This window comes from Poromitra crassiceps, assembly GCF_964638095.1.
Source record: "Poromitra crassiceps genome assembly, chromosome: 13".
NCBI classification, from domain to species: domain Eukaryota; kingdom Metazoa; phylum Chordata; class Actinopteri; order Beryciformes; family Melamphaidae; genus Poromitra; species Poromitra crassiceps.
In genome coordinates this window covers 39,099,101-39,121,123 of record NC_139644.1, presented here as the reverse complement: position 1 = coordinate 39,121,123, position 22,023 = coordinate 39,099,101, and the positions used below count along the sequence as shown (strand labels likewise).

The window sequence follows — 22,023 nt, the reverse complement described above, 5'->3', positions numbered from 1 at the left end:
TGAGTCCGTTTCAGACTGAAAACAAATTGAGAGGCGGACCTTATACGGTGTCGATGATTTGATTTGACAATTCTGTCGACTGGCTTTGGCATCGGCCAATCCTGGCGTGTTCCACCCCCAAATCGGGTGGGATTCAGCGTGTTGTCGTGCTACGCCAGTGGGATCCGCGGAGCACCAGGCAGCCACCGGCTTCGTGCGGAGCGAGCGGACAATCCGATGCGTAGGTGCTGCCTGCCCGCCTGGAATCTCCGAGAGACGACCCCCTGACAGCCAGGGAGGCTGTCGGGCTCGGAGGCGCGCGCCATTATCGTTATAAATGTAAATAATATTCCTGGAATGCGCGTTTTAACGAGCCAGTTACATTTCTTTGCATTCTTAGAGATTATAGTATTTGTTTTTTGTTCATGTTTCTAAGAATTGGCCAAGTTAGTAGTTAGTTTATGGGATAGGAATTCTGCCAGATGGCATGCACTATAGGCGCCATTTTCTACTTCATTTGGAAGAGAAAATTATCCTGAAATTAAGATTTGATTGACAGCTGCATGTCGTGATATGATTGGTTGATATGGGGTAGAAATTTGATAGTACTAGGTGACGTCAGCAAACTGTACATTACTGTTATCAATGAAATCTTGAAAAATTAACTTTTGATGTGAAAAAGTGTGAAAAACTAAAGAAATGAGATTGTTGTGATTTGTTTGGCATACATTATTAAATAGGTGCACTGCATACCCAGGTATTTGAACTAAAAGAAAATAAAAATCATTTTTGGGTTCAGCTCGACTTTAAGCCTTCTAGTTTCAGGATAGCATATCTGGCTTTGAAAATGAGCCTGCTACACCCTCTGAAAGACAGTCATGTTGGCCGTTGATGCCGGCATCCTCAAGGAGAGGAAAACCTTTTTTCATGCACACATCCACGACCCACTCAAAACGGCCCCGCGACCCACTGTTGGGTTCCGACCCACCAGTTGAGAACCACTGTGATAGAGGGGGCTTGAGCACTGATCGTTGGTGTTGCAGGGGTGTAGATATCATACAAACAATAGATGAGAATGTTACATGGATGAACAATAACAAACAGATACATTTACAACTGAAATGAAGATTACATTTGGACAGAAATCAAAAGAGGAAAATGTGTTATTAAGAGGCACTAGCGCAATACCCGTGCAGTGTATCGAGTGTGATGTGTTTACCTGTGTAACCAGTCTGCGCAGGATTGCAAGTTCGGCCATTACCCTAATACCGAATTAAAGAATCTGGCTCCGTTAGGTCACCCGCAGGGCTGCTCTTTACACTTCCTGAAAGATTCAGCGCGATCGCACGTATAACGGCATAGCTGTGGCCGAACACAATTTTGCTCACTCACTCACTCATATACACTCGCATACAGAGACGTCGCACTCTTATAATAGGATTAAAGAAATCCTGATTGTTGACGTTTCATTTTTGCATCTCATGCCAAGGATGAATGCAGAAGCTACTTATCACCAGTGGTACATTTTCGGTATCTTGCCCAGTTGATGACATGCTGGTGTTCGTGTTACAGTAAAACAGCTGGATAGCAGGTAGAGAGGAGGGTGATGAGCTGGGATGATAGATCGGGATGCCGACTGTCTCACAGACTCCATCTGCTGTAAAGCCATTCAGTAGCATCCCCCACCGACACGCACGGAGAGGAGCGCTTGTGTCAGTGTCTGAATCTCATCTCATCTCATCACTCAACTCATCACTGCACCATCTGTGGGCACGCGTGTGCACTGCAGTACGTGAGCATGTGCAGGCAAGTCAAATGTCGATAACGTAACTGTGAATGTGTGATTTGTGGCCACCTTTGTGTATGTAGGCTATGTGAACACACACACATCGGTGCATACTGGCACAGATTTATGTGCGCACAGATTGTGTGTGTGTGTGTGTGTGTGTGTGTGTGTGTGTGTGTGTGTGTGTGCGCGTGTGCGCGTGCGTGTGTGCGCATCCTGCATGCAAACACAAGTGTAGGTTTGTTGTTTGTGTGTGCGGTATGAGCTTATAGACAATGTGCATGCTTGGAGGTGCTTAAGGGCTGTGTGTGTGTGTGTGTGCGTGTGTAAATGGAGTCATTTAAGGAGGCTATATAAGTGTGATGATGAAGTGTGTGTCTTCAGCGTCAGTGCTAATCTCCATGACGCCTCAGGATGCACGCTACATTTAGACGTCCTCACTGCTAAAGTGATTTATCAATATAATGTGTCTGTGTGAATGTGTTGGCTGTGTGACTGCATGTGCATGCACTACAAGTGTTTACACGTGAGTGTCTGAGTGTGTGTGTGTGTGTGTGTGTGTGCGTGTGTGTGTGTGTGTGTGTGTGTGTGTGTGCGTGTGTGTGTGTGTGTGTGTGTGTGTAGTTGCAGACAGCTGTCTGGGCATGGGGGTGGCCCTGTCTCTGCTAGCAGCCCCCCATCCAGACCGACAGTACACCTACACCGCCCACCAACACAGCAAGTAAACACGTCGTTCTCATGGACTGGAAATCATATGGACGTAGCACTTCGGTTTTGAGACGGTCGATGTTTGAAGCCTAGTGTGGCCTGTGGCCATATTGGGGTCCTTGCGCAGGTGAGGGGTTTCCCAGAGCCGCAACTCTGCTTGCTATTGGTCCTTGAACGGCAAGCTGCGTGATCGCTGGGCAGGCAAACTGTCAATCATGCCCAAAACATGGTCTTTTCTATAGTCTATTTGACTCTAAACAGGTGAGTTATCCTCCTTTTTTTAATATAAAAGGGAGTAAGTGGGTTCTGTGATTTTAGTCTTTTGGTCACGATTTTGGTTACACTCGTGCAATTGTGATGTCACGTCTATGACATCATCAGTGATGTCACTCAAGCAATTGTGGTTTGTCATCAGTGAGTGATGTGTCAGTACAAAAATTGTTCGGCTCCAATTTCAGATCGGGCAGGCATTTGATTGGCTGTATGTTGGGCACGTGGTGGGATTAACGTGGGCAAAATGGCCGACAGTTTTAGATTAGCTAACAAGCTAACGCTAAGCTACTGATGTTATCAGACATGATAGACATCAAAAATATTAATCGGGGTTAGGGTTTGGGTTAGACTCCATTGTGGACAGAATCAGTAAGCCGAGTATCCTGTACCTGCGTAAGCAAGCTGCAGGCCAGCTCGGCGAGCTGCAGGGCGGGTGAGGCCGCCAGTGGCCAAGCTGGAAAGCCCGTGCAGCGGGTGAGCCTATAGACCAATTATACGCCTACGTCACAATGACAACAAACAGCGTCAGATGCGCAAGACGGAGGCAGAAAGACAGACTCCGCGCAGCCCTGTCAAGTAGTTTTCCAGTGGTCCGAAAACTATTCGAGCAAGACATGTCTTCGTGTTGTACAGTGGGATGCCAGAATCGGAAAGCTATTGTAGCAGAGTATTCGGGTCCGCCTATTCACACTTGGTTAATAAAATAATAAACGATAGAGCCAGGCTGTAACGTTATAACCAGCTTCACCTTTATTCTCCCCACATATCCTGTTCTACGGCAACCGGAGGGAACATACACAGCCTCGCACACACGCAATAGAACACAACACAACACTGAACAGTCTGTTACACTATCAACAAAGCAAGGACTAAAGTTTTACCGAATCCCGTCAACTCATACTGCTTTTAATGCTAACCGTAGGTGTCTTTGGTTGCAAGCCCAAAGAGGAAATCGTTAAAAATGCCCGACTTTACAGTGCTCGCTCATTTCATATCAGGTATGCTGTAGTAGGCTGCTAGTGACAGCCACATCGCTCGGTTAGTTAACAACCAAGTAACGTTAAATCAAATGTCATTATTGAGTTGAACTGATTGGAACGAGGACATCATTAAAAATGCCCGAAATGTAGTGCTCTTCATAATCAGGTAAGCTGCCTGAAACTGTAGGCTGCTCAGCCACATCACTCGGTTAGAACGACCAAGTAACGTTACATAATGTCATTATTGAGTTGTGTGCATTATCAACATAACAATATATCTTTGCAAGTTACAGAATAATTATCTACGCTATCCCCAGTTATAAAGGAATGCACGATATATGTATTGCTGGCCACTCTAGGCTTGGCGAATTGACAGCGCCAGTGCGTATGGTTTGGGTCTGTAAGACGTATCCCATTAACCAACGTTAATTTCGATGCATAACATTGCTTATCACTAGGCGATAAGCTGTGGTAGTAAGCCGAGAACTGCATTTTAAAACTAAAATCTAACTGTGTGGGAAAGGGGTGTGACAGCCATGTGCACACTATTGGAGGGTCACAATTTTAAGTCTTTCGAGAAGTGTAAAACCGAATTTGATCTAGAAAACTGGGACTTACTCAGATATCTTCAGTTGTACCCTGCTGGTCCACCCAGCCGGTGCGAAGCAATAATCGCGTAAGTGTAATTTGGAAAATCCTGGAGCGAAAAGTGTAAGATTAAGCACAGGTTTTTTTTATGGTTTATTATGGTAATTCACGTTGAAAAAATTAGAAAAACATCGTCCTGGCACCCAGAAACTCAAATAATCCTTAAACGTCTGCTGGGGTCCACCGGCACGCCCATTGACTTCCATTAAAACCACCTTTTTGAGACCTCCAGGACATTCTTACAAAATTAATGTATTTAATTTTTTTCAGCGGGCATCCTGTACCAAATACCTTGAAATTTGACCTTAATATCTAACCTTGGGGTTGATTGAACATTTGGTTGAGTTACAAGGCTTCAACATCCATTGCATAGTTTTCCCATTGACTTCAATGTTAATTTTGCAAAAAAACAAAAACAAAAAATTCGACTCCCAGCCACTTTCCCCAAAAATAATTATTTTTCTGATCTTACACCTCTCAGTTCGACTCAAGACATCAAATTTGTAGTTTCTATTGTGTTTGCCCCCCCCCCCTATTTCCCCAGCACATCACACAGCACAGCACAGCAACCAATTACATGGAGATTTACATGAAATATACCCTGCAGTTATCAATCATGTAAACATGGTCATATGACCTGGGAACGCGGATTTTCCGGTGCAAACTAATGATTTGAAGCTTGGCCCTTATTTGATTCCATAGGATGAAGCTCATTTGTGTTTCTTGTGAAAACTAGCTGGAAGTCGAAAATGGGCAGTTTCATGTTTTTTTTTGTAAAACTTACCTTAGTTGAAACTACATCGTATCTCCGCGCCCGTTCGTTGTAGAGACTCGTGACGAGCATTTTCGGAATCGGCGTCAAAAAGTGACTCTAGATGTGTAATCTTGTCGCGATCAATGCCGTTCTAAGAGGTTTCAATGACTTCCGCGTTGAGACACGCAAAAGCGGCGAGGCGCAGCGGGCCACAGTAACATCCGATGCCCACGAAGGAGCGCCTTGGGCGGCGGAGGCGGTCAGAGCGTCATCCATGGAGGCCAGTTCTGTGCTCCCTCGCTCATGGCCTAAATGGTGTCGCTCAAGCGTGTGTTTTGAGCAGGATGTTCAACTACGCATATGAGGTGGGAGGAATGGAATCAGGAACGGATATGGATCGATAAAAAATAAGAAAATACTTACTTATAAATATAAAAAACAAGTACTAATATCAAGATCCATGAAAGTTAAAAAAATGCAAATTTGCAATTCTCAAAAGATGGAAGCTGGAATAAAGTAATTATTCCGTGAAAAATGTGACCAATCCATAGCTATGATAATCCCACCACAGCGCCACCAGGTGGCATTCATGGGAAGGGAAAAAAATAATATTTTGTGTTTTCTACTGAAAATTTTATTGTACAGTAAATACAGTAAACTGGCATTTGAGGGGTTAAAATTCAGTAAGCATGAAATGTTGATATGAGGTATGAGAGATGAAGTTACCAATGGATAAGAATCAATAAAAAATAAAAAAATAATTAATTAAGACTATCAAAAATAAGAATTAATATCAAGGTCCATGTACATGGACCAGCAGACGTTTAAGGGTTAGCGGATTAGCAGGGTACAAATGTTAAGACACTTCTTCGATACAGAAATTAAGAAACAAATCTCAGATGAAGGAAATGAAGTGATTGAAGTATTTTTGGGAGCATATAGTCAAACCCCAGCTAAAACTGTTTCTAGATTATATAGAAGTTTGCATAACCGTAATGGGAATAATTCACTGTATGTTAAATCGAAATGGGAGCTAGAACTGGGAATTAATCTGTCAGAGGATGATTGGCTTTCGATATGCGAAACACAACAAACTTCAACAAGCTCCAGAGGATGGAGGGAATTTGGCTGGAAAAATCTGATCCGCTTTTTTATCACACCTCAAATCAAAAACAAACAATTAGGTGAACAGCAGCCCTGCTGGAGACAGTGTGGGGTGGTGAACGCCAATCATTCTCATATTTTCTGGTTTTGCACAAAAATACAATCTTTCTGGGTCACAATTAATCAAACTGTAAAAGAAGTCTTGGGTTACGAGTTCCCTAGGGAGCCACAGGTTGTATATCTTGGGTTATCACAGAAGAGGACATACATAAGGAGGACTTCTATCTCTTTAAGATTCTCACTCTTGCGGGGAAAAAGGCCATTACGAGGAATTGGCTCAAAGAAGATCCACCAGGAGTAGATCAATGGTTGGCCATAGTAGAGGAGATTCACTCCATGGAAAAAATGACTTTTCGCATTAGAACAAAGGCCAAGATTCTGGATCGCCGATGGGAAAAGTGGACTGCCTTCAGAGCAAGAGGCGAGCAGAATCCAATAACGGACTAAAAGGAAGGACCCGAGAACAGAGAAGCGTAACCCCCAGCTGCGACAGTTTTGTTTTTGTTTGTCTCTTTCTGTCCCTGTCTTCTTTTCCTTTCAAGTGTCTATGTACTTTTGTTAAATCAAAATAAAGAGTTAAAAAAAAAAAAAAAAAATCTAACTGTGTGTCGCAGATGAGCACAGAGCAGTCCTGACAGCGGCGTCTTTCACACAGCTCTGTCTGTGTCAATGAGCGGCTCCGGGCTTTTTGCCTACACGATGCGCGCGCAGCTCCATGTTGACAAGCTGTATAAGGGGTCTATAGGAATTGAGTATTCGTACTCGTAGTGTGCGAGATGGCTGGTAAAATAAAAATCACCCCCGTACAGTTGTCATAAAAGGTGAAATTAGCTATATAAGCCAAAATCATGTTTTGAACCAGGCTGTAAACATGCTTAATCCTGACTCCCTCCATGGATACAGCCTCAAGTGGCCATTCGAAGAACTACAGCTTTCAGTGTCACTTCCATGGCTTCCTCTGTCAAACCCTGAGCTAGCCCACTGGTTGTCCGCTAATGATGCAGGCACACAAAACTTTGATCTTTCAGTTAGAAATGTTGACCTTTTGGCCAGCCAGTGGAATTTTTTAAGATAGATGGATTTGTGTAGTAGCAAGTTTCATGTTAATTAGATTCATGGTGCAGGATATACAATTTTGACATAGCGCCCTCGTTAGGCCAGTAAGTGCAATTTGCGAGCATGGTTGTAGCAAGCTGTGCCAATCAGACCTTTCAACATTTGAAATTTTGACCTTTAATCATATTGTCCAATCAGTGTCATGTAAATGCTAGAATGCCAAAATCATTCATCCCTCTAAGTTTTGTCAAAATCAGGCCAGCAGCGATGGTGCAGTTTGGCCTTTCAAAGTTCATCATTTTGACCTTTAATAACTATAATGCCACCATCAGGCCAACCAAGTATCAAGCACTGCAACACAGTGTGAAGATGAGTAAAAGCTCCATCAATATCAGGCTAGTGGTGTCTGAGATCTGATCTGAGATATCATGTTTGATAAGAGCTGCTAGTGGTGTCTGAGATCTGATCTGAGATATCATGTTTGATAAGCAGAGCCTGGTCGGCTCCACTTCCAGAAATCGATCAATAATGAAATGCACTTTGTTTATTTGATTTGATTTGAAAGTCATACAACAACTACATATAGGCCTCTGAAACATAACACGGTATTATGATACTTCAGGCCTTTGATGGAAAGAAATGTTAGTGACTGGACCTGCTTGAATTTGAGTTGAATACCCCTGCATCATCAAGGCACCAAAGACCAGCCAATAGCAGATTTCTTTCTTTCTCTTTCTTTCTTTCTTTCTTTCTTTCTTTCTTTCTTTCTTTCTTTCAGATTTGCATACAGATGGACAGACAGACCTCTTATAGATGCCTCGGCCTCATGGCCACGTTGTAAAAATGGAAAAGGGACAATCTGAATGAGCTTCATATGACTGCCAGCTGACTTATTGAGTGGTGGTGTGAGGTGGGGGGCCCCGCCCATGTGTCAGTCCATCTCTGGGGTCTCTTGTTTGACATAGCATAAGTGGTGGTGAGGTAGGCTCGCTCACAGGTAGGTAGGTAGGTGAGGCAGGCTCACAGAGGTAACAACCAGCACGGCCGAAGGCACCAAACCCAGCTCTTTGAGGGGCTTCTCCATGTCCAGCTCTGTGTAGACGTAGCGGGGGTAGGGCGACAGCAGCTTGAAGTCCTGGCCCTCGGGCATGTTGCCGTTCATCTGCACGTAGACGCGCACCGCCGCCAGCGGCTCCTTGGCCTTGAAGAGCGCCGTGAGAGCCGAGCCGTCCAGCAGACGAACCTGGATCCTGCACTCGTCATACTCCTTCTTGGTGGGCGGGGCCTGACTGGTGGGCGATGAGGGGCTGGGCTGGGCAGGAGGCGGGGACACGGCTGTGTTGGTGGATCCACTGCCAACACACTTTTGCGCTCTCTCCTCTCTGTCACGTGCGATCTTCTCTTTAACCCTTTGCTTGGCCAGTTGGTCCTCCATCTTCTCTTTCCTGCACTGGTCAGCCAGCTTCCTCATCTTGTCGTTTTGCAGCTTCTGTTGGATCTGCTGGAGCTCCTGGCCCTGCTTCCTCCGCTGCTTCTCCCTCTCCACTTCCTCTGCCCGCTCCCGCTCTCTCCGCTCCGCCTGCTTCACCTGCATCATCTCCTCTAACCTTTTGACTTGCTCCCGTTTCTCGTCCTCTGTCATCGGCAGCTTGCTACCCCCCTCCTCGTTCTGGTCCATGTCTTCTCCATCCGCTCCCCCTTCAGCGGTGTCTACTACTGTGGGCTGGGCTTGGCTGGGCTGGTCTCCTTTGCCTCCCAGGACGTTCGTCTCAGGAGGCACGCGGGGCTCATCATTCTCATGCTCCATTAACCAGTCCATGGCTCTTTCTATCCCCTGGTTCCCTGTGGTGGCCACCGCCTTCTCTGCTCTGTTTCTGTCAAAGCCCATCTCCACCAGGCTCTGTAGAGTTGTTAACTCTGCCATCTTATCAGGGAGGCAACAAGGGGTGTTGGACTTTTATATTCTGAAGGGCTTATTATGACATCACCGATGAGGTCACAATGTCTATGACATCACTGGTGATCTATGACATCACTGATGATGTCACAATGTCTATGACATAATCAGTGTCTGTGAAATTGATGATGTCACATTGTCTATCTATGACATCTACATTGTCTGGCTTCTTCACTTCCACATGCCTGCCCATTCCAATGTCCTGTCCAATGCCCATGTGCAGTTTCAGATCGATTGGCCAACCAGAGATAAATGCATTCAGAAAGGAGAGGACAGCGGGGAGTGGACAGTTGTTCCTTCATTCTATAGTAGAATAGTAGGATTCAGAGTGGTACAGTATCAAACAATTCCAGTGTGAAATCATCAGTGATGTCATGAATCCCTCTTATGCATAGTGACATCATCAGTGATGTCAGACACATAGTGACATCATTAGTGACAATCCAGAAGGCTGAGCACTGTAAAGTGTGTTCCTCACAGGTATCTCACCTAGCTAAGTTGTCACTCAAATTATCCTCGTTTCTAATTATTAGGAAACATGTCTAAGGGACCAGCAGTTGGCATCGATCTTGGGACCACCTACTCCTGTGTGGGTGTGTTCCAGCATGGCAAAGTTGAAATCATTGCCAACGACCAGGGCAACAGGACCACACCCAGCTATGTGGCCTTCACTGACTCTGAGAGGCTCCTCGGAGATGCTGCCAAGTGTCAGGTTGCCATGAACCCAACCAACACAGTCTTTGATGCGAAAAGACTGATTGGCCGCAAGTTTGATGATGGAGTTGTGCAGTCGGACATGAAGCACTGGCCATTTACAGTCATCAATGACAACACCCGCCCCAAGGTTCAAGTTGAGTACAAGGGTGAGACCAAATCCTTCTACCCAGAGGAGATCTCCTCCATGGTGCTGGTGAAGATGAAGGAGATAGCTGAAGCCTACCTTGGAAAAACTGTAAACAATGCAGTCATTACTGTGCCCGCCTACTTCAATGACTCCCAGCGCCAGGCCACCAAGGATGCTGGCACCATCTCTGGCCTCAATGTTCTACGCATCATCAACGAGCCAACTGCTGCTGCCTTCGCCTATGGGTTGGACAAGAAGGTTGGGTCTGAGAGGAACGTTCTCATCTTCGATCTTGGTGGTGGCACCTTCGATGTGTCAGTCTTGACCATTGAGGATGGTATCTTTGAGGTAAAGTCGACTGCCGGAGACACCCATCTTGGTGGAGAAGATTTCGACAACCGCATGGTCAACCACTTCATCGCAGAGTTCAAACGCAAATACAAGAAGGACATCAGTGACAACAAGAGAGCTGTCCGTCGTCTGCACACCACCTGTGAGAGGGCAAAGCGCACCCTGTCTTCCAGCACCCAGGCCAGCATTGAGATTGACTCTCTCTATGAAGGAGTTGACTTCTACACCACCATCACCAGGGCTCGCTTTGAGGAACTCAATGCTGACCTCTTCCGTGGCACCCTGGAACCTGTAGAGAAGTCACTCCGCGATGCCAAGATGGACAAAGGACAGGTCCATGACATTGTCTTGGTTGGTGGCTCCACCCGTATCCCCAAGATCCAGAAGCTGCTGCAGGACTTCTTCAATGGCAAGGAGCTGAACAAAAGCATCAACCCTGATGAAGCTGTGGCCTATGGAGCCGCTGTCCAGGCCGCCATTCTGTCTGGTGACAAGTCTGAGAACGTCCAGGACCTGCTTCTTCTGGACGTCACCCCTCTGTCCCTGGGTATCGAGACAGCTGGAGGTGTCATGACTGCACTGATCAAACGTAATACTACCATCCCCACCAAGCAGACCCAGACCTTCACCACCTACTCTGACAACCAACCTGGTGTGCTCATTCAGGTTTATGAGGGTGAGCGTGCCATGACTAAAGACAACAACCTGCTGGGCAAGTTTGAACTGACCAGCATCCCTCCTGCTCCTCGTGGTGTTCCTCAGATCGAGGTCACATTCGATGTTGATGCAAACGGTATCATGAATGTGTCTGCTGTCGACAAGAGCACTGGCAAAGAGAAAAAGATCACCATCACAAACGACAAGGGTCGTCTCAACAAGGAGGACATTGAGCGCATGTTGCAGGAGGCTGAGAAGTACAAGGCTGAGGATGACCTCCAGCGTGACAAGGTGTCTTCTAAAAACTCTCTGGAGTCTTACGCCTTCAACATGAAGTCCACTGTGGAGGATGAGAAACTTGCTGGCAAAATTAGTGACAAGGACAAGCAGAAGATCCTGGATAAGTACAACGAGGTCATCAGCTGGCTGGACAAGAACCAGACTGCTGAGAAGGATGAGTATGAGCATCAGCAGAAGGAGCTGGAGAAGGTGTGCAACCCCATCATCACCAACCTGTACCAGAGTGCTGGTGGCATGCCGGGCGGTATGCCAGAGGGGATGCCCGGAGGCTTCACTGGTGCAGCTGGTGACGCTCCCGGTGGCAGTGGATCCGGCCCTACCATTGACGAGGTGGACTAAACATTCCATTGCTGCACTGTAGGGGACCCCATAGGACCTATATGGGTTTTTCAATGGCCAACGCAGATATTTCGAGAGCAGGACGGCCGATGGCCAATCTTTTTTTTTCTTTGCATGTGATAAAATACTATTTAAATATGATAACGAATGAGACACAAAATTGCTGAACTTTAACACTAATGTACTTGCACACAAAAAAACACCAAAAATGACCATTGTCTCTGTTTGGTCTCTGTAGGAAAAAAAGAGCGGTAATGTAGCCCAGAATTCCATTATCCATCCATGCACAATAAAAGACACATGGTTATCCTAGCCAGTAATGCACTGTTTTGGATGTATTTTCTATTAGTATTATTATTATTATTATTAATTAATGATGAAATAGAAAAATTCATTGGGTGATGCTGTAGATTTCAGAATTGAGCCTTCAAAATAAAATACAAAAATACTGCGTCATTCTATAAACTGCATTTTTCCATACATTAACCATAAATTGCTCGCCAGTGTAAGCTATTTCTATGGAGTTTATTAAGTTGCCTCGTATCGGATAATTTATTTTACAGCTATACAGTACAAAGCAGTATACTGTATTATATTGTGCAGACATTAGAGTGGAAGCGCTGCTGGGTCTCTGTAGTGATCACTTACAGGTGCTCTTTGGATATTTCAGGTGTACTGTGCTCATTCCATCTTGTGAAGGACTCTGCATGAGTGATATCTTGGTCAAATGTAAAAACTGCAAGTTGCCTTCAAAAACAATCCAAGGCACACTGTAGGTTGGAATAATTAAAATGCCTTTATTTTGCATGGCAAAGAAAAACGTTTAAAATGAAGACCAACACGTTGCGACCTACAGTGTAGGTCTTCATCAGGGTCAGGCTCATCAGGGCTTACACACCTATATTCTGTTCCACTAATGAATAGAATGGGGGGATGGTTCTCCATCAGTGTGCAAGCCTATTGGTGAAGAATATGGAAGTGATGGAAGAAGAGGGAAGGGGGGGAGGGGAGATGAGAGCAGAGGTAAACTCAAGTCATTAAAAATGACAATAATGATAATAACAAAAACAGGAAGGCCCATATAGCCCTAATTCATAACTACAAACATATTGGCTAAAGAGTCACCTTGACGTCACCCTCAGTAGTTCCACATATTAAAATATTCTTTCAGTAAAACATTTTTTAAGTATTATTTTACAGAAATGGAGAAAAACCTATCTCATCATTGAGGCCGGGGTATTTGGTTGCTTTCAGTTGTACAATCCAGAACGTCTCACGGTGGAGTAGTCTTTTTAGGCGGTCACCTCCTGCCGATGGCATTTTTATGTTCTGCAACTCGGTCTTTTAATCTTCTTTTTGTTCATCCAATGTAGAAAACAACCACAGGGACACTCCAGTTTATATGCAACATGTGTGCTGTTGCAATTGGCAAAGTATCTCATTTTGTATCTGTGGGATGTGTACATCTTGAAAATGATAAATTTTCATGATATTATCGCAATGTTTGCAACTCCCACACTTAAAAGTTCCAATCTGTTTAATCTGTTTCCACTGCACGTATCGCATTTTCCTTTTATGGAAACACCGACTTTTCCACCTCCCTCAAGCATGGAAACGTTTTTGCGATATTTGGAGGTTTTTGCGAATTTTGCAGCGTTTCCACTCCGTTTTTTTTATGCGCAAATTGAAATTTTGCATAAAAACAGGTGGATAGAAACCCGACTACTGATGACATCACTATTGCTCAAGCGACATCACTGATGACATCATCACTGCCATCATCACTGATGGCCTCACAATTGGTCATTTAAGTAACATGCTTTTCAGTTTTCACCATTAGATGTTTTCCAACATTCATTCTCATTTACCATAACATGAATTAAGGCTCTCAACTAAGCAAAGACAAAGGAGTTGTTTACCCGCATGCACCCATGTCTTCCGCTTAGGTTGGAAAATAAGTGTACTGCCCATAAATATTCATGACTGGGGACAGCCGCAGGTCGATGTGGACTGTGCTTCTGTCAGGTTAATCATAAGACCAAAAAATGCTAATCATATATTTATGTTAGGTGAATTGGGGAAATCCTAAATATTCATCAGTCAATTTGCATATCATTTACATTCCTTCCGCACCTAGTGTGTCAATCCTATCCTGTGTAGCTGTCTTGTAATGTGTCAGCATCAATGAACCACGTCACATTCCTGCTGAAGGAGAGCCATTCACGTTTCAATTGTGATGGACACAGACTCGCCAAGTTGATCAATTTCTTGCTCTCCCCAGACAATGAGGAATATGTTATTTGCCACAGAGCCACTGTTCAATCAATTGCCTCTGTTGATTGAAATTATTGATAATTTTTGAAACTGCCAGATCACAATGGCAAGACACATCATTCATCCAGTAGTTTGTGTAATATCACATCAATATTGTAACACACTGAGAACATGTATAACATTAATTAACTATATAGTTAATTAATTTGATTAACTCTATATCATTAATTAATTTGATTAAATAATAGTTAGTTAATTACATCGACTTGGTGTCAATCTGACTGTTTTGAATATGCATTGAAAATATATTATCTTAGCTTTCAAAATGTCCCTCCGCAACTTTTCTTAGACTCAATGTATGCACAAAACTGTAGATATTCAAAATCACACATGGTAATAACAGTTATGATTATATTAACCCTTTCCATTTCCAGCTTGTTGGCCTTGTCTTATAGACTCCGCAAATCTATTGGCATTTGAACCTGTTTTTAGAGGATGCTACCAACATGGCGGTATGACAGCTTCAAGCCGTGTTTTGGGTTTGGCACTTTCACAGTGAGCTTGAGAACAAGGTGAGCTCTTCTATAACCTCCACCTCTACTTCCCACTTCCTTCTCTCTCCTCTCCTCCCGTTGACTCCTCAGTAAAGAAACATCTCCTCTCCTCACTTTCTCTGCCTCTCCATCTCCCCATATTCTCTCTCTCTCCCTCTCCATCTCTCTCTATCTCTCTCTCTCTCTCCATCTCTCTCTATCTCTCTCTCGGTGTGACCTAGTTTCCAGACATCTGGGCTTCAGCTCACGTGCCAGAGAAGGCATTACACCCCTGCTGGAGAGATTGGGGGGGGGGGGGGGGGGGGGGGGAAGAACGAGAGGAAACAGGGAAGAGGAGGAGAGTGATGCAGAGAAAGAGATAGACAGAGAGAGAGAGGGAGAGAAAGAGATAGAGAGAGAGAGAGAGGGGGTAAAGGTGGAGAGAGAGAGATGAAGCATTTACAGTATGGGGAGGGAGGCAGGGTAGAAACTGTTTGAGGTGAGCAGGGATGGACTCAAGTGAGGGAGACTGTGTGGTGGGATGCCTTGGCGGGGATGAGAGAGAGAGAGAGAGAGTGACAGAGAGAGAGAGAGAGGATGACAGAAAACACACACTGCATGCCGCACACAGTTTGACACAGGCGGGCAGCTGGCAGCATAATGGTTATTAGCGATCAGAGTTAGCATGTCTTAGCGGGGTCACAGTAGCAACGCAGGCTAAGTCCCTGTGTAATCTCTGTGTTAACCACAGATCATGTCATGTGCGCAGATCCGCCAGACACACACACACACACACACACACAACTACACAGTGGTAGAAAAGAGTACTGCGATGTCCGTCCCATTCAAGTAGCCTATACTACTGTTCATTTGCTGATATGACTTTCTGTAAGTAGAGGTAAAATAACTGCAATTCTGAAATAGCTCACACTATTATTTTACCTGCAAAAACAGAATTTCAAAATAAAATTCACAAAGTAAAGCCACATTCCTCATCTCACTGTGAATTTGCTCCACAATTTGTCAATCGATGTTGTTCCAGTTTGTGTTGCTGGAACACAAACGCAAAGTTCAAAGCTGAACTCCCCCACCCCCCATAAAACTGTAACTTAACTCATATCTAATTGAATGCCTGTTTAACTGGGACTGTAAATTCATGTAAATTCCCTGCACATTGAATTTAACTTAGACTGTGAATTTGATTTACATTCCCAATGTAAACTCTTATTTAACTCCGGGTGTAAATCCATGTAAATCCACTGCCTATTTAATGCCTATTTAACTCAGTCTGTAGGCCTATGTACTAAAGTGAAAATAAAGTCAAAGTAAAACTGATGACTTGAAGTACACAATAAAGTGACTCAATTACATAATTAAGCTAATTTGTTACTTGTGCGATTGCAAATACACGCCATAGACACGTGTGAATGCATGCCTGCATGACCAAGGATGGTCAGAAAAGAAGTAGGCTACATTCACACACATACACATACACACACACACACACACACACACACACACACACACACACACACACACACACACACACACACACACACACACACACACACACACACACACACACACACACACGCACACACGCATCCCCAATTCTTTTTGCCCCATCTCAGAGGAGCCACCGCTACTTCCTGGTAGCCGGGCCGGGTAGTGAGTTGCGGGAGCACTGCGGCTCCCAGCCCATTTCGGCCCAGTTATGTGTCATGGGAGCCACAGCTCGAATCGCCGGTTAAGTTATAGGCAAGTAAAACATCTTGGTTGGGTTTAGCCAACAAAAGCAACTTGGTTTGGTGTTAGGCCCTAACCTAACCCCAAACCATTAGGGTTATGGTTTGGGTTAGGCCCTAACCTAACCCCAAACCATTAGGGTTATGGTTTGGTTACAACCACTAGGGGTCCACCAATCCCACCCGTACCCGTACGGCTCATTATGTCATAGAGTCTGGAGGTCACAGTGTATAACGTTAATTATTCACGTTTCTAGAAATGTAAAAATGCTATGTGTTTTTGTTCAGAAATGTCCATATGTTCAATTTCTTTGGATTCTAAGAACGTACAATGCTGAGATTTTAATCTGGTGACTGCAGCACATGTAGACTGTCGAGAAACATATATTACATTCTCTCTTTCATTATCTCTCTCTCTCTCCTCCCCTCCTCCCATGTGCTCTCTCTGTCTCTGTCATTCCGGAGCAAGACGTGTTTCCTGCCATGATCCGTACAACTAAGTCGCCAGAAGAAAATGTTGGCAGTTTATTTTTCAACTAGAGTTAGCAAATTTCATGCATTTTCCTTAACCATTAGTTGAACACGTTAACGATCAATTAATCGGTTAATCATTGACGCATCATGTCCTTTCCGCGAGTTCTTATTGTCTCTGCTGCACGCACATCACTAATAGGGCTGGGTATTGGTTCAAATTTCATGAATTGATTTGATTCCGATTCACAAGGTTCCGAATCGATTAATCCCGATTCGATTCGATTCCGATTCGATTAATTTCAATATCAATTTAGTTAGTGATACTAAAACATGTTTTTTGAGCTGTAACCTGAATTACATGACTGTCCAGTTATGTAACACAGGGGTTCCCAACCTTTTTTGCGCCAAGGACCGCTAGATACATGGGAAAAAAAAGTTGCGGACCGGTTGTCAATTTTAATGGTTTTCGTTACACATATTTACTCACCAGGTGGTGACAAAGGGTAAATAACAGCCTTTTCATCTGTCAATAAAGACACTTTCACAATTATGCACAGTGATTTGATTTCAGCCTATATAATTTCTAAAAGTGGATATTAATGATCAAACATTTCCATTTATGTAGCCTACAGTATTTATGTTTTTGTTTAAACTACAAACATAAATAAACGTCAACTTGAAACTATCTTTCAACTACCACACACAGCCTATAATATTATAGCCTATGTTTATTAAAAAATAAATAATAATAATAATAATTAAAAAAAAGCGATCTCTGGACATATGAATCGATATCAAATGATTAAAATAAAAATCGATTAAAAATCGGAGAATGATTTTTTTTAACCCAGCCCTAATCACTACAGCTTCTTCTAACACAGTCACAACTTTTGCCTCACACTGCAACCTTTATCACAAAAAATCACTCACAAAAAAATCATTCATCCCATCCGCAATCACCGCCCTCAACCTTTTAAAGTAGGAACTACATTTTAACTTTTTAACATTTTTTAACCTTTTAACTACTGCACTTTGACTCCCCTCCAGTATTGTTTTTTAAATGGGCACTGCACTTTTAACATCTTAACAACACTGTTTTTGTCAGTTTTGTTTTTTATTATATGTGTCTGTGTTTTTAATGTGTTTTTGTAACATGCGCCTGAGCCTGGTCAAATGAAACATTTCTGTTGCGTTGTAACAGACAATAAAGTTTTTGAATCTTGAATCTTGAATCTTGCGTTGGGTACAACATTGGCGATGCAGGCTCCTGGAGCTGTATTTGAGAAGCATTGCAATGTAGCCTACATTTCACATTGTCCTCTTTTACCGTGTAATGCTCCCATGCTGGACCCAAGTTTTGACCGCTTCCTGCCTCCCCATTTCTGTTTCCTTGGCCCAGCATGTAAGCATGTAAGTCCAGACATGTAAGTCTAGACAGTGACCGCTAGTTTGGGCGGAGTAACATTACGCCATCTGCTGGTATAAAAGTGAACGTAGCCTACAGTATGTGAGCTCCGCCGCAGAAATGATGCACAGAACAGCTTGTCGGTTAATCAGTTAATACATTTTTAATCGGTGAAATCGGTCAATTAGGGTTAGGGTTAGTGACGGTTAATCATTAACATCCCTATAGTTTCAACATAATATTCAACATAAATACGTTGCATATCAACATTTCAAATTGACCGAGATTTGTTGTGTAATGTAAATTAGAACATGTGGGTTAATTTGAAAGCATTACATAAGGTTTAGGGTTGTGGTTAAATAAGAAAGAAAACGTGGGATCGAACACTCAGGTGTGAAAGGCAAGGGCTTACGTCCTCCATCCACCCCGACCACAACGCCCTTATTGGGCACCGCACTATTTCAATAGCAGACTCTATGACATGTATAATGTATGTACATATACATGTATCTAAAGATGTTGAAAATGCAGCAACATATTCTGGTTCACAAATGTTGGCATTCATAGTATCTGTGGTTTGCAGAAACATAAACTGGCAACATTTTATTCAGGCGACCAGACTGGATCCGTACCAACTAAAACATTTTTCTTCCAATTAATCTTTCCTGGAATTCTGTAAGTATCTCTCTCTTTCCGGGGTGAGAGTATGTAGGAACCGGGCCTATTTGTCAACCCTATTGTGCAGCGTTATCTAACACGAGACAGTGGTAGATGCTGTGAACGCAACCTGTACTGGCATTATTCGGCCGGAGACAGATTAGGTGTAGTAAAATGGAATCCTGCGATTTCTGGCATAATTCAGCTGACAAAAAGACGGATTATCGCTCTCCTCCCCCAAAAACCCATTTAATGTTGAACATTTCCCTATCGTTTCTCTCTCCGTCTGTCTCCCTCTCCCTCCCTTTCTCTCCCTCTCTCTAGTCTCTACCTCTCCGTTCTCTCTCTCTCCACTCTGGCTAACCTCGGCGCCCCCCCGCTCCAATCCTCTTTCACATTCTGTCATCCTCTCATACTTTCTTCTAATATCTGTCTCTTCCCCTCTCACCTCCCTTTTATTCCTGTTCATCTCTTGTCATTCCTGCGTCACCCCCCGGCGATCCCTCACTTCTTCCATCCTCGCCTCCTGCCTCACTGTTCCTTCTCATCCTCAGTGTTCCTTCTCATCCTCAGTGTTCCTTCTCATCCTCAGTGTTCCTTCTCATCCTCAGTGTTCCTTCTCATCCTGTGTTCCTTCTCATCCTCAGTGTTCCTTCTATTTATTTTATTCGTTTATTTGGACGGGACAGTGCAAAATTAATGAACACAGAAACCACAGAACAGATAGTAAAACCTGGAACATAGTAAAAGTGTAAAAATTGCCAGATTTAGCACAAGGCTAATTTCCATCCGTTGTCTCATCCTCACCTCCTGCCTCGTTGTTTCTTCTAAAAAAAAATATTGCGGCTGACCTTCACGCAAAAAAAGCGCAATCTTTTTTAATTAATTCTCAATCTCCGTCCCTCTCACACCTAATCATCACATACATATGCACCGAGATGTCTTGTCTCTGATGTGCTTGTTTGTTTATTTGGTTCAGACCCGGGGTCAACTATGAATTGCAAATGATTATTATTTTACCAGATCAGTACTGTAGCACCAGATGGCTATGTAGGAAGTTTCTACAGCACAGAGGCATTTTTAGAACGGATATGACCCTTTATCTCAAATACATGTCTAACATGCTCCAGTGGAGTTTTAATGTGAGAGAGATTTGGCTCCAGGGCAGAGAACATGTACATAAACAAAGCTATTTTATCTACAACACTGCAGCACATACACACACACACACACGTAGAGTGCCAAGGACGAACATGTTCGTCAATTTGCGTTTTTTGACGGGGGGATGTCGATCTAAGCCTCTTACATCGCCTCTTACAATATGGGAGCTATTGAATGTGTGTAACCTATTTTACAGAACCCTTAGGTGGCGACAGTGCTCTCCAGATTACAGAAAGGCGATGAAAAAACAAAGAAGAAGTCGCTGGGGAAACGGAAATCGCATCGCATCCGTATGCATCCATATGCATGAAGCATACATAACGTTAGCTGTGCCTGCAGCAGCCAATCTGCTCCCACAATTGAGCTCCTCCGTGTCCGCTGCGACAGCCCATCCGCATGATCAGCCGTGGAGTTGTTATTATTCTCAACTGGAAGCATGCGAGCCGGTGACAAACACACGCGGAACGCTGTAAAAAAGCTGGATGTCGCGCACCCTTCACTGTGCACAGCAAACTCAGCAGAGATCCACCAGAGACACTCCCATACGGAGGAGGAGTGTGCAGTTGAGGGGTGGGAGGGGAAGGGGGGGGCACGCAGAGCAGCACACAACACCCAGACAGACCCAGACAGCAGGACAGGATTGGCAAACGCAAGCCAGAATATCCGATGCCCACCAGCAGCAAATCAAGACCAGCAAGAAGCTGCAACCAGCAGTGCACGCAGGGGCCAGCGCTGCTGGTTGCAGCTAAAAAATATTATTCTGCCAAACAAAATTCCCTGGCCTTCAATGTTTTATTGAAGGAAATTACTTTTGAGGTGTGACTACATTAGAAAATATTAGCTTCAGAGTCAGTGATGTGCTTGAAATGTTTAATTTCACAAAAGGCTCATTATCTCAGCTTCTAGAAAAAAATGGCTGTTTTTGGTTAAATCAAGCTATCTTCTCCGGCTCATAACTAAAGAACGGAAAATGGGATCAATAAACTTTTTTTTGCAGATGATAGAAGAGAGTCTCATCGTTCTTTGTGCGTGTTCAGTGTTTACATAGTAATATCACACAATATTCTCTGGGCCTCGAGAAATCACTGAAAACGCTCTGAAACTCTGGCACTGGGAGCGTCCGTTCTCCAAAAGTGGCTGGCACTCAATGAGTTAAGGGCCGACCATAACGCGTTTTTTTTTTATCGCGTTAATCGCATGCCGCTATTTTGTCCCTTCGTTGCACCCGTACTTGTAGTCAAGCCGTTCGCAGCGGCTTCCTGTCTCCTGCCTGTGCATGCATGGAAGAGAAAGACAGCAATACGCTTCTAAATGGCTCGTTTTACTTTAAAAAACTCCCCAAATGGCACAGTGGACAAGTCAAGAGCAGTAGTTTGCACCTTGTGTAAAACGGGGATTAAAATATCACCGAAGTACATCGAGTTTGAGCTATCACCTAAAAGTTAAGCATACCGAGCAACTAGTGGCCAGCTAGCAGCCAGCTAGCAGCCAGCTAGCTAGCGCGAGACTCATCACTCATTCTTCCTTCAGAGTCTCGGATGCGCGGGTCCTCTAACCACTGGGAGGTCGGCTCCAATGGCTTCACGCGATATACAAGTTATCAATACACAGTTTCCAATACCGAGCCATTATTCACATGGACGAGCCAAAGTTTTTAGCTCAGACACAGCCTTCTTCGGCTGTGTCATTTTGGGTTTAGACTGCTCCACAGCGCTGCCGCCGGAAGTATCGGTTCTGGAGCGTAATTTTGTAGACATTGTTACCTCCTGTCTACATTGCACTTCTATTGAATTGAAAATAAATCTAAAATTCAAGATCACAAAGTACATTTATTTGCATTAATTTGATTCCCAATCACGACACACTGGTAAGAATGATCTAATTAAAAATGCTTAGAAATGCAAAATAATGGCATTTTAAACATGCGATACAAAGATGCGATTAAGAAAATTAATCATTTGACAGCCCTAATATATAT

The 22,023-nt window shown here is 43.8% G+C and overlaps 2 pseudogenes across 2 annotated transcripts; one reads left to right on the top strand and one right to left on the bottom strand.

Moving 5' to 3' along the window:
• Positions 1-8,339: 8,339 nt before the first annotated feature.
• On the bottom strand, positions 8,340-9,272 carry LOC310788553 (UBX domain-containing protein 1 pseudogene; annotated as a pseudogene). The gene has a single exon. The product of its transcript is annotated as a UBX domain-containing protein 1 pseudogene (transcript).
• Positions 9,273-9,843: 571 nt separating this feature from the next.
• On the top strand, positions 9,844-11,796 carry LOC310787930 (heat shock cognate 70 kDa protein pseudogene; annotated as a pseudogene). The gene has a single exon. The product of its transcript is annotated as a heat shock cognate 70 kDa protein pseudogene (transcript).
• The last annotated feature ends 10,227 nt before the right edge of the window (positions 11,797-22,023 follow it).